This window comes from Apodemus sylvaticus, chromosome 1 (assembly GCF_947179515.1).
Source record: "Apodemus sylvaticus chromosome 1, mApoSyl1.1, whole genome shotgun sequence".
Classification (NCBI taxonomy): Eukaryota; Metazoa; Chordata; class Mammalia; order Rodentia; family Muridae; genus Apodemus; species Apodemus sylvaticus.
Genome location: NC_067472.1, coordinates 96,379,281 through 96,395,716, shown reverse-complemented (window position 1 = coordinate 96,395,716; position 16,436 = coordinate 96,379,281). Strand labels below are relative to the sequence as shown.

Here is a 16,436-nt window from a genome sequence, read left to right as displayed (position 1 = left end):
TTTTTGAAAAAGGTCCCATCTCCCATAACACTTCTTTTACAGAGCTGGGAATCAAACCCAGAATCCTGTACAAGGTAGGTAAACACTGCCACTGAGCCACACCCCTTGGCCTTTCCCATAACTTGTATAGTTCTCTCTGTACAAACACTGTGTACCTAAACATTATTCCAATGCAAGGGAGTAGCCTGTCAAAACAGAGATGGGGAAAAAATAGCAAACCAAACTCATCACGATGAATACCCACTTTTCCTTGCTAACACAAAGCACTATCCTCTGTAAGTTGGTTTTTCTTCACTTCTAGGTCTCTATGAACAGATGCTAGTGTCTACTCAAGCAAAAAGTTTAGATGCCCACTCCCCACCATACAAGAACAGAATGTTTTAATTTTAGGTTTTGTTTTTTTTTTTAAGAGATTGCTTTATAACCCGAAACAGCCTTAAATATATTCTCCCCCACCCCTATCTCTGAGTGTGTATGTACAGGGTGCACATGTATGCACATGCACATTAAAACCAGAAGACAACCTTGGATGTCATTCTCAAGCACCATGTACCATTTTTCAGAGACAGGATTTCTCAGTAGCCTAGAAGTCAGTAAGTAGGCTAGTCTTGCTGGACAGTGAACCCCACAGGTCTGTCTATCTCCATCTCCTTTGTGCTGGGATTACAATTGCACACCACTACAACTAGCCTTTTTCTAATAGCAGAGGGTTCTGGTAAGCAAAGTCAGGTCTTCATGCTAGGTGAGGTATACAGTTCCAGTCCAAGGACACAATTTATAAAAGAACTGATACCCTCCTTGGCCTCCAGTGTACAGAGGCTGGAGAAAAACAACAAACTTTCTTTTTTGTTTTTTTAAGATTTATTTATTTATTTTATATACGAGTATACTGTAACAGTCTTTAGACACACCAGAAGAGGGCATCAGATTCCATTACAGATGGTTGTGAACCACCATGTGGTTGCTGGAAATTGAACTCAGGACCTCTAGAAGAGCAGTCAGTGCTCTTAACTGCTGAGCCATCACTCCAGCCCCAAGAATACACTTTCAAAGTAAGCTTCCCCAGATAGTCCTACTACTGCCTACAATGTGGTACTCTCCTGAAAGGATAACCGCTAACAGCAATTCCCAGCAACAGTAAATGTAACCTAACGTATAATAGGAAAAATAACTAACTAGGTCCTGTTTGTAACCAGAAAATACAATCCCACATGTTCAGCCTCCTTATTAGGGGTCCAGAAAAATGACTTTACCAAAAGCACTATTTAAATAAGGACTCTATTTATGTGCCACATAATTTTTTCATGTGTGGTACTAAGTATTGACCTAGAACACTATACTTGCTGAGCAAATACTCTACCATCTTGTTTTTAGGTTTTCCATAGTTGTATGCAGAGTTCTTGTGTCCACATGCACATGTGTGTGAGTATGTGTGCAGACCTGAGGCTGATGTTAAGAGTTTATCACTCTCCATCTTACACACTGAGATAGGGTTGTTCTCATGAACCCAGAGCTCTACAATACTTCTACTCTAGAGCAAAATTCTCATCTCCACTTTCTTTCTTAGCACCAGAATTAGTTGGGGCCTTCGGATCCACCTGGCATTTACATGGCTTTTGGGGACACCAACTCCAATTCTCACCAAATGCTTTAATATCTAAGCCAAGTTTCCAGCTCCCTCTCATTTTTATATTTTTAATTTTTGAGATAGGATATCAACTATACTTCCCAGGTTAGCCTTGAACCGTTCTCCTCCTGCTTTAGCCTCCTGAGGTGACAGGCCTGAAACCCTAGGCCAGGTCCCACTTCATTTATTAACCTTGCCCATTTGTTTGTTCATCAAACCCCTAACACTAAGTTCAGAGGAGAACCAAAAAGATAATAATAAACTGGAAAAAAATGGCTTAGCGGTTAAGAATATTGGCTACTCTTTCAGAGGCTCAGGGTTCAATTCCCAGCACCAACATAGCAGCTCACACCTGCCTGTAACTCTAGGTCCAGGGGATCCAATACTCTCACACAGACATACATGCAGACAAAACAGCAATGCACATAAAATAAAAATAAAACAAATCTTTGAAAAAATAATAAACAGATGCCTAGACACCCAGTACTTTCCCCCATAGCATAGCTGATACAGGGTAGACCTGAGGAGGAACTGTATGAGCAACAGTAACAGAACACCTCTTTCAAGATTGCGCTGATCATGACTCTGTGATGAAAGAGTCCATCTACCGACTCCAGTCGCCCTCCCTCCCACTTGGCCTTCCCCAAAAGGAGAATAGGAGGAAGAGAGAGGTGAATTCACAAGTCTTTAGATTCAAACTTGTCTTAGCTAAATTAACATCCAAGATCTCATCTTTACATCAGACAGATAAACACCACAAAAATGGACTGTTCATACTCAGAGCAGTTTGCAGAGAACTAAAAATAGCACAGTGAAGTCACAATGGTTCTTTATCACAAGAGGTCCATAAAGAGAGCTTTAGTTCCTGGGCTGTTAAATGGGGTTAAGGACATTGCTTCCATCACATTTGCTCTGAAGTACTGAGTTCTAGTTTAAACAAGTGATTCCAACAATTGTAGAAAGGCTACTAATCTTACAAAAACTAGATTCTTTTTGAACCTTTAAAAGACTTGGGCAAAATTCTTTATGATTTTTTTAAAAGACCATCTCCAGAGTTTACATGTGCTCCCAGTTGCTTATGCTAATGGAGAGGGGATGTTTTATTCTAAAAGTCTCCTTCCCAGCTGAACGCTCTAATCATCCACACACCTGATGTAGACTTTCTGTATAAAACAAAAACACAGTCACATGGGTATTACATAATCACAGGTCTAAAAAGGTTTAACTCACAAAGGCAAAAACAGAATGCTCACTCAGCTTGTTTAGCCAGAGTGACAGAGAAGGGATGGGCACAACGGTTCATTTGGTGATGGCCATCTGCATAGGAAAGGGATGGGAGAAGTGTGAAACTAAAAAATACTAAAAACTAGCTAATTACAAGGACATAATCTATCCACCAGTCTGAAAACCTTATCACTGCCCAGGGAGGCTAGGAGCAAGTGGTTTTACATCAAAAGGACAGTCTAGCCCTATATTTCAGAAGGTTTTACATCAAAAGGACAGTCTAGCCCTATATTTCAGAAAACCTAAATCACTCCTTCAATAAGTAATAAAACTGACAAATGATCACCAAATATAAAAATGTTAACTGTGTAAGCAAGTATCACACTGGGCATGTAGTGCACACCTCTAATCACAGCACTTAGGAGGCAGAAGCAGAAGTAGAGGCATATGGATCTCTGAGTTTCAGGCCAACCTGGTCTGCAGAGTGAGTTCCAGAATACTGCAGAGCTACAAAGCGAGACCCTATCTCAAAAAATAAAATAAAATAAAATAAAATAAAATAAAAATAAAGTAAAAATAAAGAAAAGGAGTATCAAAACATGTAACCAAATATATATGACTTTCAAATAACAGCACTGCGGGGGCTGGAGAGATGGCTCAGAGGTTAAGAGCACTGACTGCTCTTCCAGAGGTCCTAAGTTCAATTCCCAGCAACCACATGGTGGCTCACAGTCAACTGTAATGGAATCTGATGCCATCTTCTGGTGTATCTGAAGACAACTGTCCTCCACTGTGTACTAATACACATAAAATGAATAAATAAATCTTTAAAAAAATAAAAACAATAGCACTACAGAAACTTCTGAGACTCTCCAACTCTCAGAACTAAGTTTAACAACATTCTTACTGGAATTCCTAAGAAAAGCTCACCAACTGACTCACAATGACTACCACCAACCTCTGAGGAAACCTAGACAGTGTTTCTCAAAATGGCTTTCAAAAGATTCAAGACACACAATGGGAGGATGACTCCATGAGCTCATTTGGACATAACTTCCTCTGTCTAGTCCTAAAGGATAACCACAGCCTAGAGGCCAAAAAACCTGAGCTACTGAGAACTGGTACACACGTTTAATCATAGTACCTTGAGGCAAGTGATCCCAGAGTTCAATACCAGCTTGGTTTCCAGAGCAAGCTCCAAACCAACCAGGGCATAGTGTGACCAGTCTCAACAAAGCAAGACTGAGCTATCCCTCAGACGTCACATTGCAGAAACCTATAAATAAATGGCACAGCTAGAACTTTAACTCGTTATTTTTCATTTCAAATGATCTGCCCTGAGAGTAGCATCATTCTTTAGAGCCCCAGATCACAAAATGAGTTGTGTCTGTAGACGTATTGGTCATTTCAAATCTCAATTCAACAATTTACATCTCCAGAGCTCTTAATGATAATGTGGAATGGACAGCTACAAGCACCATTTTTTAAAAAATGACTTTCACACTCTCTGGCCAGGGCAGTGCGAGGCTAACTGCAGCCTCATTCTCCTTTCCAAGTCCAAGCCCTCAGTCTCATCCCCAGCTCTGTGACAGACCACCTGCAGAGGCAGACCACCTGCTGCCCGCCCCCCAATCTCCAGAAGATTAACTGATTTCTCCCACCACTCATCTCTCTATCCAGCCTCCCACTCCCACTGGCATTACCTGAGAACCCACCAGACAAACCAGCCAGAGAACCAACAGGTAAGTGACTTCAGATCTTTATTCTCCTCTCCCTGCTCCACTCCTCCAAATCTAATCCCCCAGCCTCATGCCCAGTTCTGTAGCACACTACCTGTTGTGGCCTCTCCTTACTCTCGGCTGCTATTCCCAGGAGACTAAGCAGATCCGGGTAGAACATCCTGCTTTCCTCCCTTCTGTGGAGCTCTTCAACCTTCCACCCATCCTAGCCCATCCCCATTCCTAGGTGTCCTAGGCTCCCAATAGCCAGAAACATTTTTTACCTGAAACTCTAGCAGAATCCCAGAAGAATTTCCCAGCAGACACAGATGGTAACAGAAACCAAGGAACAAAACACCCACCTACCAAAGACAAGAGCAGCTATCAGCCCCTAGAATTACAATCTTTCCATACCCAGATGACTAGACACCTGGATAAACACACCATCAGTAATAGCCAGGACAGAGCCCACAGCCCTACCACAGCAGCCCTGATATTCCAACATAGCTGAAACACAAGAAAAAGGCCTTAAAATAGAAGTTAAGAATATGACAGAGGTCTTTAAAGAGGAAATGAAACCCTTTTAAAAAATCTATGAAAACACAACTAGTGAAAGGAAATGAATAAACCAGTTCACGACCTGAAAGTGGAAATAGAATCAATAAAGAAAACCCAAACTGAGGGAAATATGGAAAAGAAAAATTTAGGATCTTGAACAGGAACTTCAGAAGCAAGCTTCACCCACAGAATAATAGAGACAAAAGAGTTTCAGACACTGAAGATACAATATAAAAACATGGATATATCAGTCAAAAAAAATGTTAAGTCTTAAAAAATCCAGGCACAGCTGGGTGGTGGTGGCGCATGCCTGTAATCCCAGCACTTGGGAGGCAGAAGCAGGTGGATTTCTGAGTTCAAGGCCAGCCTGGTCTACAGAGTGAGTTCCAGGATAGCCAGGGATACACAGAGAAACCCTGTCTCGGGGGAAAAAAAAACAAACAAAAACAAAAACAAAAAATCCAGGCACAAAACATCGGGGGGGGGGGGGGGGGGGGGGGGGAGGAGGGAGAATCCAGGAAATCTGAGACACTATGAAAAGACCAAATATTATTATAATAATAATAATAGCCAGACGACGGTGGCGCACACCTTTAATCCCAGCACTTGGGAGACACAGGCAGGTGGATTTCTGAGTTCAAGGCCAGCCTGGTCTACAGAGTGAGTTCCAGGACAGCCAGGGCTACATAGAGAAGAAACCCTGTCTCGAAAAACACCAATAATAATAATAATAATAATAATAATGGAAGAAGAAATATAGGTCAAAGGAAATATTTTCATCAAAAAATATTTCAAGGAAAAAAATCCCCTAATATAAAAAAGGAAAACCCTATCAAGGTACAAGAAGTACACAGAACACCCAACAGACTGGATTAGAAAAGAAAGGCACCTTGGACATAATAAAACACTAAGCATACAGAACAAAAAAAGAGAGAGAGAGAGAAAGAGAGAGCGTATTAAAAGCTGCAAGGGAAAAAGACCAAGTAGCACACAGACACCTACTAGAATAACACCTGACTTCTCAATGGAGACTCCAAACCCTAGAAGGGACTAGGTAGATATTCTACAGACTCTGAGGCCACAGATGTCAGCCCAGCCCAAACTAATATACTCAACAAATCAGTCAGAACAGATGGAAAAACAAATAAGACCAAGTTAAAGCAATACCTATCTACAAATCCAGCCCTACAGAAGGCCCTAAAAAAATAAATAAATAAAAATAAAAATAAAAAAAACCATAAACCTTAAGAGGTTAATCACTCTCCCCTGAAACACAAGGAATAATCCTAGATCAGCAAGTCAAAAGACATCATAAATGAAATGATATTTATGTAAATATACAGATATTTACAGAACATTTGACTGGAACACAAAAGAATATACCTTCTTCTCATCAGCTTATGAAACTTTCTCCAAAATTGACCACATACTTGGACATAAAACAAGTTTTTTGTTTTGTTTTGTTTTTTTAAGACAAGGTTTCTCTGTGTAGTTCTGGAACTCACTCTGTAGACCAGGCTGGCCTCAAACTCAGAAATCTGCCTGCCTCTGCCTCCCAAGTGCTGGGATTAAAGGCGTGTGCCACCACCGCTTGGCATAAAACAAGTTTTAACAGATATAAGAAAACTGAAGTAACACCTTGCATCCTATCTTACCACAAAGTCGAATATCAACAACAGAAACAACAGAAAGCTCAAACCCAGGGAACCTGAACAGCTCTCTACTGAACGATATAGCCTGACTGTGGCTCCTTTGTGGGTTCTCTACCCTTCCAACCCCCTAACACTAGATAGGAGAGCAAAAAGGATAGAAAGGGAAGGGGGCAATATATCCTCAGGTTACTTCCTGCTGTTTAGGTGTTCCTTGGGGCTTTGCTCTCAGGATATCTAATTTCTTCTTGTTGTTTCTTCTTTGCATACAACTACTGGACAAACCACAACAAGCCATGACCACCAATAACCAATCAACAACCCGCCATGCCTCTCTAGGCTTAGCATTTATATACCCTCTGAGAAGTTCCCAGAATTCCAAATGTCATACAACTGCAGAAACTATCTGCCGCCGGCAAAATCACACCCCTACTAAGCATGAGACAAATCATAGTCAGCTGCTGTGAACAATCTGAAGCAGTCCCATATCTCACACCTAGGATTAAATGGAAATATATTCCCATAATATTCCTAGATTTAAGGAAAACAAATCTCCAAAACAGTCACAACCAAATGAAAAATAGATCAAGAAAGAAATTAAAGACTTTCTAGAACTGAACAAAGGCAGCTCTAAAAAGCAAGTTCATAGTACTAAGTGTCTACATAAAAAAATGTCCATCTTCCTGAGGAACCACCACACTGATTTCCATAGTGGTTGTATAATTTTGCACTCCTACCAACAAAGGATGAATATTCAATTCCCCTTACTCCACATCCTCCCCAGCATTAGCTGTCATTTGCTTTATTTATTTTAGGCATTCTGAGTATAAGACAAAATCTCAAAGCAGTCTTGATTTGCATTTTTCTGATGACTAAGGATGTTGAACATTTAAGTGTTTTGTAGCCATTTGAGTTTCCTCTTTTGAGAATTCTGTTTCTGTACCCCATTTTTTTCATGGTTTAATCGGCAGCATTTTATTCCAAGTAATCACATGCATCAGAGTGCATCTTACAGACGAGGAAATCTGAGAGCATTTCCAAAGCAAGCAGTGACTGCCAGGGATTCAATATGTGCTCTATGACACATGCTCTCCACAGCTCTCCACAGCAACGCAGTGCTCCCCACCTCAGAAATATTAATAAGGATCTTCATGGGACATGGCTGGCTTTCAAATGAACCACATACTTTTAAGGAGCAGGTCCTGTACCCCAGTTTTAAATTGGATTATTTTTCTAATGTCCTGTATTTTCAGTTCTTTATATATTTTGGATATTTCTCTTTTTTCTTTTTATCTTTCTTTTATTATTATTTTAACCTTCTTTTAAGTTTTGTTTGGTTTTTAAAGGTTTATTTATTTATTATATAAGTACACTGTAGCTGACTTCAGACACACCAGAAGAGGGCGTCAGATCTCATTATGGATGGTTGTGAGCCACCATGTGGTTGCTCAGGACCTTTGGAAGACCAGTCAATGCTCTTAACCACTGAGCCATCTTTCCACCCTATTTTTTAACCTTTATGTTTTTATTTTATAATCCCCTTTATACATCCATTCAATTTTGTTTACATGCTGTTTTAATTATTGGGCAATCATTTTTAAAAAATATTTATTTGCATGTATATGAGTAATCTATCTTCATACACACCCAGAAGAGGAAAACAGATCCCATTACAGATTGTTGTGAGCCACCATGTGATTTCTGGGAATTGAACTTAATACCTCTGAATCAGCAGCCAGTACTCAAGCCCTGAGCCACATCTCCAGCTCCCTATTTTATTATTTAGATACATTTTATTATAACATTTTGTGGGTTTTTAAGATTTTTATTTATTCTTCTCTCATACAATACATCCTGAGTGAGCTTCCACTCCTTCCAGTTCACCCCCCACCTTCCCTCTCCCCAAAGTCCCCTCTCCCCACCTCACCCTCAAGAAAAGAGCAGACCTCCCTTGGTTGTCAAACAAACAAGGCACAACAAGATACAATAAGACCGGGCACAAACCCTCACATCAAGTTTAGGCACGGAAACCCACTAAAGAAGAAAAGGGTCTTAAGATCAGGCTAAAAGGATCAGAGACACTCCGACTCCCCTGTCAGGAGTCCGCCCAAACCACCAAGACACCAAACATAATATATATGCTGGCCCCATGACTGCTGCTATGGTCTCTGTGGACCCCATGAACCCTGCTTTACTTATGTACTGATGTGGTCTCCAAGTGTGCTAGACCTCTCTGGGTTCCACAATCCCTCCTCCCCCTGTTCTATGGGGTTCCTGGAGAGAGACCCAAAGGAGACCTCCAACCTGGGCTTCCTCTCCACCTAGTGTCTGGCTTTGGGTCTCAGCATCTGCCCCCATCAGCTGCCTTTTTAATTATAGCAGAACATCATTATGATTTTTTTTTCCAGTGTGCTTGGTTCTACCCTCTAGGTCTCTGGGCTATCCAGGATCTGGTTCCTGGTCATCTTGGCAGTGTCAGGCATGGGCCTCAACTTAGACCAGTCATGAGTTGACCACTCCCAGAAATTCTGCACTACCACTACCTCAGCACATCTTGCAGGCAGGACAGATTCTACATCAAAGGTTTTGTGGCTGAGAGCTTTGCCTGGTTATTGAAGATGGTTCAGGCTCTGTATCCTCCATTACTAGGAGTCCCCACTAGATCTCCCTCATAGATTCCAGGGAGCTTCCACTTTTTCTGTACCACCTCTTACTGTCTAATACTCTGTGGCATACCGAGTCTTCAGAACACTAAACAAGTTCAGAAGAAAACCCCTACAGTCTATAGAGGGAATAGTCCAGGCTATCCAAGAAGTCTAGTGAGATTGCTCCACCAACTGCTGCCCTTCCTGTGTCCAGTATCTGTGGAGAATCAAAGAGCCTAGTTATAAATGTGGGGATTCAAGGACCCTTTATGTCTCCTAGAAGTACATACAAACTCAATTCCTTGGTAAAGGGATAGGAAGGACTGTTCACATCTCTAAATCCTTTCTACAATACAATGCAGTAATATTCCAAAGACTTCTTATTGTTCCACCAGTTACAAAAGGTGAAATAAGTTGGTCCCATTTAGAAAGATATTTCAGTTCATTTTTGTCTTCTTTTGAAATTAAGAATTTTTAATTAGAAGCAAGAGAATGTATGCAGGCAGAACATCTCAAAACATTGAGGGGAGGCAAGGGAAGACTCTCGGGGTAGTTGTCAAAAACACTGTCACTGGAGTATTGCAAAATGTGGGCAGAACGTACAAGACAAGACACCAGTGGCATTGCTCCACATGCATTCCACGTCAGGGTTCGGCAGCTAACCTTCAGCTTCTTGTCCTGGCACCTGTGGCCACTGTAGCCAGCTCCTCCCCAGTTACCTAGCCGCTTCCTGCAGGGTCCTTACTGTCAATGAGGCAGAAACTGCAGCACCCAAATACCTTGGTTACATTTCCTTTTTAGCCTCCTGATCTCATTCTCGTACACCTATGTCACATGACTTCTAAAAACACGCTTCTGGCCATCATTGCTTTTCTTAAAAACCTTTAGAAGCTTGATGATGCATGATGTCTGTGGGATAAAATTCCAGCCCTTGAGCCAGAATTCAAGCTGACCACAGTCCCTGCAGCTGGACCTCCCACGGCTTACTGTGGAAGCAGCAGTGGATACACAGTCAGCCAGCCAACTGGACATCTAAATACCAGCTCTGCCATGACTGCTGTGCAATTCTGAGCAGGCTGCCTGTCACTCTGGTCTTCTCTCCTTAAAACAAGAGCAATGGCGAAGGCTGAGAGAGCACATGCAGCAGCTCACGGCTCGCGGCTCCGCTCATTTGACTCTTCTCCCTAGTTCCTGTCCAAATGGCCCACTCTGCTCTCTTAAAAAGCACCAACTCTGCACCATTCATTTGCACAGCCACGCTTCCAGGCCCAACTCAAACAGCCTTTCTTCTCGGAAGTACTCCTGCCTCATTACCATCTTCTAGTTGATGACTGTAATTCTTACATTATAAATCAATCAACAAGATATTTACTTGTGTCAATCCTTTTTTCTAAAAGTACACAAATTGAGGAGCAAGCACTTTACCAAACCAATCACAATAGAAAATACATTGATGATACAGGTTTTCTTGAAACTGCCAGAAAAGGGATGCTTTTTGGCCCAATTAAGGAATACAAAAAATCTCTAACATGTATCTTTCTCCAAATATTAATATGTATCAATCTCTTCCCCATATTTTGCACAGTCTTTCCAAAGATAAGTTTACTTAGTAAATAATACGAGTGTTTAATCTGTTAGTCTCCTATAGACTCGTATCCACTCCAGTGGAATCCAGAGAGCTTTTGCTTCATTTACTAGACTATACATTTAATAGACTCTGTGCCTCAGAGTCTTCCTAATTCTGCATGGGAACAGAGATCATGTTCAAAGTCAGTCTTTTTGATTAAGTTTTCTAGAATTTACACTATTTCTGATCCTTTATATACCTCTTACATCTGAGAAGAGAAAAAAAAATCCACGAAGGGAACAGGACATATTTTCACACCTGTAATCCCAGGATTTGGTAGTAACAGCAGAAAAAACTCAAAGAGTTTAGGGTCAGCCTGAGTTACATGAGACATTGTCCCCCACAGATCCCCCAACCCCCCAAAATTAATGAAAGCATCCGCCTTCTGAAAAACACCCTTTGTAGAAACCAAAACAAAACAAAACAAAGCAATCACACAGTCAGTTAGGGGTTTTCCTTTGGCCCTTTACATCTTGGACATGAACTAATAACTTCTTTTCCATTCTCCAGACTCTACAATGGAAAAGCAGAACATCTGGGTGGAAATGAGATAAAGGGCTGGTCTGAGACAGCATTGTGGCAAGTTCTTTCATTGGGCTAGGAAGCTATTTTATCCATATTTAAACTATTATAAACTATGTTCATATAAAATTTCCCACAACACTGCAATATTCCTTTAAAAACACTAGAAAATGTTCAGTCCTTTCACCTTTACTTGGAACTAGATTTTCAGACCTTGAAAGCACCGCAAACATTTAAGTGTGCTCCTTCAAAGCTGGGTCACTTCATAACACTTAAGCGTATACGCATAAGAACATAGCGAGCAACAAATCCTGTTTAACTGATCCAAGTGATAGAAGACAAAGTTAATTTCCTTTGTTTGAATTGGAAACTAGTCTGTGCGAGTGCTGTGTCTGAGCCTACACGAGTGTCCCTCACCCAGCCGCACTCGAGCTGCTTGGGCTCAGGTAAAAGCAGTTTAACTCTTGTCTCCGAGGGAGGCTATTTGCATGCCGCAGTTCTACACACTTCCAGACTCGGGTCTGCGCTTCATACCCCACACAGCGTAGCCCGGGCCAGACCGGAAGGCAGGGCTGGCCAAGATCGCCCAGGAGGGCATTCCCCACCAACTTTGAAAGCCTTGGCCCGCACCTAGTACTCACGCAGCAGGAGCCCCTGCCTGGGCCCAGAGTAGGGAAAATGGAAGGGCTTCGTGAGCGGAAGAACCGAATCCGAGTCCTAGGCGCCCGCCACTGGGCGGGGAGTAGAAGAAGCGACTCCTGAGAGCGACGGGGAGCCACTTACCTCCTCCGCCCCAGCCGGCCAGGAGCTCCGCACAGTCCAGAGCTCCCCGGGCGCCGTGCAGCCCAGCAGAGGGGCTGCTCCCGCAGAGAGGGCGGGCGGCGAGAGGGTATCCGCGCCCCGGGCTGCAGGGGTAGGGGAGGCGTGCCTCCACCAAGTCCTAAAGGGTGGGTTGCTGCAGCCTGGAGGAGGGTTGTGCTCCCGGGTGTTGGGTGTTGGGTGCGGGAGCGGGGGTGGGGGGGGGGCGAAAGAGAGCTGCACGGGGGAGGGAATGGGGGGGTTATGACCAGAGTAGGGTGGGAAGTCGGGCCCCCAGACCGCACCGCCCTCACCTCGGCACCATCCGACCAAGGATTGCCTGGATCTGGAGCAGGAGCACAAGGGGATCAGAAACTTTATGTCATTTTCTCATACACACGTGACCCCCCTGCAGTCCAGATGGTTTCAATCACCAGAGGAAAAAAGCCGCTCTGCTGGTATGCAGGAAAAGCCGGAGCTGGGAAAGTCTGGGAAAAGCTGCCTGTACAGCCGGCCTGCCTTCAAACAAACCCAAGCACTCTTTCCGTTCTGTTGGCTTTGGGCCCAGGAGCCCTAAGAAGCTGAAAAGACATTAAAAGAAGCTACCCTGGGTACTGCAGCCAGTAGCAGAATTAAAGCTCTGGGGTTGCAAGGATCAGGTCTGAAGTCAAAGCTTCACAGGAATTGTGAGAATTTTAAAAACTTCACGTGCAGGCAAAACCCAAGAGGTAAAAGAGAATGCTATTCGATGAAGAAACAAATTACTTATTTATCAGTGGAATTTGAAGGAAAAATTGTTAACCCAGTATAACAATCCGTATCAATCCAGATCCATACTTACTTGGTGGAATGCTATGTAACTTGAATTCTCCTCCCATAAATTATTTACAAATAGGCGGTGGAATTGGAATGAGCTATAATGAAAATTGACTTTCAAAATTTAGAATTTCAAATTGAAAATTTTGGCAGAGTGATAGCACACACCTTTAATCCCAGCACTAGGGAAGCAGAGGCAAACAGATCTCTTTGAGTTCAAGGCCAGACTGGTCTACATAGCCAGTCCCAGGGTAGCCAGGTCTACAAAGCGACACCTTGTCTCAAAACAAACAAACAAACAAAAAATTTGACAATTTTAGGGCTGGGGGTGTATAGCACATGTGAGTCTCTGGGTTTTGTCTGTGATCACACTTTATAATTTTACATACACTGGTTGCATTTCAAAAGAACTGATGTATGTAGATGAATATAAGCAGGCTCTAAAGCTAAGACCTGTTTCAAAACCTAAGCCAACTGAACTGTCACATATCCTAGAGATTATTTACTCAGCTGCAAGAAGACAAGCACTAAAAATAATAAGTTTAAGATTCATCCTGGAAATAATTCAACTTGCTCATGATCGAGCACAACTAGTGACAAGAACTAAACTAATATAAAACTATTGTTCCTTTTCCAAAAGAGGATATCAGAGATGAATTGTAGTACTGTGTCATTAACTCTTTATCATCATCATATTGACATCAGAGAGGATGTCTACACTGTTGAGTAGACTCTACCTTTGATATATTGAACAGGCTCTGTCTACATTGAGGAAAACCCCAGCTTTCAGCTGCTGTTGAGACACTCTGGAAAACAAAGGCACCGCCTGGAACTACGCAAGTCAGTATAGGTTCATTCCAAACTCACAATCAAACAGTGAGTTTCTACTCCAGTTCACTGACCTGTGGATCCTACAAGAGAACTGGGCTACACTTGGATGGACTTGCCTCTCTAAATCTCCAGTCTTAAATTAGGGTGATTATTCCCCCAATAGAGAGAGAGAATGCAGGCATGGCAGTGGGGAGGAGGGCCAAGGACACAGGAAGTGAACAATGACAAACCAAGCCTCATAGCTTACCACTCCCAGCAAATGCCCATCTCTAAGGACCTGTAGTGGGGGAGGGGATGGTAGAGATTATTCAGAGGCCTCAAGCATGCATGCTAAACATAAGCTGTACCACAGACTACACCAGCAGTCCTGTTAGGAGGCTCATAGGTCTCTCACTTCTAAACCTGATGTATTAATGTCTCATTTTCTCCATGGGTGACATCTATAGAGAAAGTCAACTGAACCGAAGGCATCAAGACTTTCTTGCACAGAGATCCAGGACATTAGTTATTCTCATCTCTAGCTACTGGGAATTCTTATGTGTGCTGAAGCAATTGCAAGAAGCAATAACGAGGTACAAATCATTTTCTGTCTGAAAGCTTCATTTATAAATTATACATAGAACTGTGTGTGCGTGTGTATGTATGTATGTGTGTATCCACAGTTGTATGTATACTACAGAGCATATGTAAAGATCAGAGAACAATATTCAGTAGTTATTTCTCTCCTTCCACTTATCAAGGCAAGGTCTATATCTTTCCTCCATACTGTACTCCAAGTTAGCTGACCTTTGACCTCTCTTTGATTCTCCTGTCTCTGCCTCCTAGCTCACAGGCTGGGATTACAGACACACATTGTTACTGCATCTGGTGCTTTAAAAAAAATTACTCTATTATTTAAATTACGTAGATATGTATGTTCTATGTGCAGTTAAGTGCATCAGTGAGTACAGGTACTCACAAAGTCTAGAAGAGGGTACTAGATACCCTGGAACTGGATTTCCTGCTGTTTGTGAGCTGCCCTGCATGGGTTCTGGGAACTGAACTGTGGTCCTCTGCAAGAGCAGCAAGCATTATTGACAGATGGCTGTCTACTCAGCCCCTATATCCAGAAATGAATTTAGGGCAATCACTTTTATCCACTGAGACTTCTTGCCTGCTCATGTGTGCAACTGTTTTAATTCCTAAGAAAAACCTTTACAAGATTTGTTCTTTCAGGAAGAAAATTAGCATACCTTAAAAGTCTCTAAACATAGCCCTAATCTTAATTCCACTTATGTGAGCATTACTGAGAGACTACTATTAGCCAAATATTTATTAGAAACACTGACATCTGTAACTTCTTTTAATTTTCATTAACTAAATATTCATTTTGTTGGGTAAACAAGGCCAATTATGAATAGGAAGATAGTATGCTCTGAAGACAAGAGCCAAGTCTAGTTTGCTCACAATTACATCCTATATACTTACCGTGAAATACGTCTACAGCGCCATTTCAAGATTCATGCTATTTGAGTGACTAAACAATGAGCTGAGGACAGTGAAATGCCTGTGATTCCAGCCTCACCAGAGTCTGAGACATACCTGGGCAACAGGGAGACGGCATAAGAAACAGAAAAGAGAGTAGTAAGTATACTTCTCAGTAGGCTGCTGTCCTGTAGAGCATGTCACTTATAAACAACAGAATAAAATAATAGCTGTGGGGCAGAGCTAGTAGAAAAAAGAGAAGGAGTGGTTAGCACTAGCCAGCTGTGCACTTTAATCACAATGTATGTTCAGAAACAGCCTGCTGAAAATAGGAAGCATTTGTGGAAGGAATTTGGTCTGTTTAGTGCCTAAATTAGGGACTTCAGAGATACACTTTCCCATGTCCCTGTTGTTCAGTGCCCTCAATGAGAGCCAAGACAAGATCTGAGCATAAACATCCTGACTCTAATTTGGATAGCATGAATACAGTCCTTTCATCCTCTCTCCTACTTCTCCTCTGCCTCCAAGTCATTTCCTCTGTACTGTCTTCTGTCAGACAAATGCAAGTCTCCTAATTTTCAAATGTAGAAGCTTTGGCTCTCTTTGTGTAGTGAAGTACAATACAGCCTGATTACACGGTCATATTCCATACAGATGCCTGGCAACACATCTTATAGCTAAGGCTCTGTATATTTTAACTCTGAGAGACTTAAAATTCAACTATTTTACCACACACCAAACCAGAACTTGACATCACAAAGATGAGCTTTAGTTCCTTTTGCTGTTTTAAGTCCTGCACTTAAGCAGGGTAGGTTGTCTGGGGTTTTGGTTGATAGACTGTTTTTTCTTTCAGGAAAAGATTTTGGGTCTGTAGCTCCAGTATTGACGAAGCAGAATTCCCCACAGCACATGTGCCAGGCCCGGCTGCGGTGCTGCGCTTCCTGGTCCACCCAAGCA

The 16,436-nt window shown here is 42.2% G+C and overlaps 1 protein-coding gene across 3 annotated transcripts in view; it reads right to left on the bottom strand.

The window, feature by feature from the left end:
- Nucleotides 1-16,436, bottom strand: part of Dennd2b (DENN domain containing 2B) — a 186,324-nt gene that overhangs the window by 138,484 nt on the left and 31,404 nt on the right. Inside the window, exon 1 of one of the 3 annotated variants that reach the window (XM_052201501.1) lies at nucleotides 12,683-12,769. The exons of 1 other annotated variant lie outside the window; for it this stretch is intronic. The gene's annotated coding sequence lies outside the window, so the exon portion shown is untranslated. Of the gene's footprint in view, nucleotides 1-12,353; nucleotides 12,560-12,682; nucleotides 12,770-16,436 lie in introns of those variants that run through there. One more of the 3 variants, XM_052201502.1, reaches the window with a different exon arrangement.